The following is a 1,176-nucleotide window of genomic DNA, read 5'->3' as shown; positions in this document are numbered from 1 at the left end:
CCGGACGCCACCTTTGTGCGGGGCGAGTACACCTCCAATGTCCGAGTCAGTATAGGCGACAATAACTCTCCACCATCCGGGTGAGGGGCAAAGCGCTCGGTTGCCATCTTGGTGAGGACAAAAGCATAAACAAACGGTCGTTGCAAAAGAACGCGCCGTTTTTTTTAAAAAAAGAAATAAATATAGGCACCCTCCTGCATACAGCCCACCTGATGGCTTTCCCGGCAGAGTTGCTGTTTTGAGTTTTGAATTCGCATTTGTTTTGTTTTTGTTTGAATGTGCCTCGCGCAGAGTCCGTTGGGTGACGGTGTTTCCGGTCGGGGGCGGGCTGAGGGAAAGAGGCGGTGGAGCGGGAGCGGTGGTTGCAGAGACAGAAACGGGCAGGGAGGCATTGAGAGAGCAAGAGTTAGGTAAGTGAGACGGAGAGTTGAAAGTTGCAATGCGAACACCGCACGCACTCGTGTGTTAGGCTGGTCCGTCCGTCCCCGTGGTCAAGGGTCCAGTTTCCCTGCGGCTACGAGCCTGATTTTGGCAGCGCCATTTTGTAGTTGTGTTTTTTTAAAAAAATATCTCGGGGCACCTCATTTTATTCAAGAAAGTACCTCGGAAATGTTTAAAGTGTAGTTCGAATCGAGCGGATTGATTATCGTCGGAGCTGTGTGTGAATTTCAGCCCCATTGGTGGAGGCGCTGCGATCTCGGATTTGCGCCGAATCGTTGCTTTGAATGAACGCGTTTGTGTTCGTTTGTTCAGGGTTGGCACTGAGCATGCGCTACTCACGCCGACTGTGGGGAGGACTCGACCCCATCGACTCCCAAGTCTCTTTCCCCTGCTCTCTTCCACTCCCCACGTACCCCCTCCTCCCCCCCCCCCCCCACGTACCATATGGTCATTTTTCAAAATATCATTATTTCTCCAAGTTTTCTAGCTTCCGTAGAGGGAATACATATCCTGAAAAAACAAAGACAGATGGCAGAATTGCAGGGCAGCTATTTTGGTACCGTGGGGAACATTATCAAACGCCTTACTGAAATCCATATACGCCACATCAACTGCTTTACCCTCATCCACCTGTTTGGTCATCATCTCAAAGAAATAACAAAACATTGATCTTGGATGACTTTCATCTTTGGGTAGATTGGGAAAATCAAATTGGCAGAAATAGCCTGAAAGAGG

The 1,176-nt window shown here is 49.5% G+C and overlaps 1 protein-coding gene across 2 annotated transcripts in view; it reads left to right on the top strand.

Annotated features, from left to right (window-relative positions):
* The first annotated feature begins 302 nt into the window (after positions 1–302).
* hp1bp3 (heterochromatin protein 1, binding protein 3) overlaps positions 303–1,176 on the top strand; it is a 34,838-nt gene continuing 33,964 nt past the window's right edge. Inside the window, exon 1 of one of the 2 annotated variants that reach the window (XM_043675550.1) lies at positions 303–410. The gene's annotated coding sequence lies outside the window, so the exon portion shown is untranslated. The remainder of the gene's footprint in view (positions 411–1,176) is intronic. The other variant, XM_043675551.1, reaches the window with a different exon arrangement.

This window comes from Chiloscyllium plagiosum, chromosome 34, assembly GCF_004010195.1.
Source record: "Chiloscyllium plagiosum isolate BGI_BamShark_2017 chromosome 34, ASM401019v2, whole genome shotgun sequence".
Taxonomy (NCBI): domain Eukaryota; kingdom Metazoa; phylum Chordata; class Chondrichthyes; order Orectolobiformes; family Hemiscylliidae; genus Chiloscyllium; species Chiloscyllium plagiosum.
The sequence above is the reverse complement of the archived record's forward strand: the minus strand, read 5'-3'. Positions and strand labels throughout refer to the sequence as shown.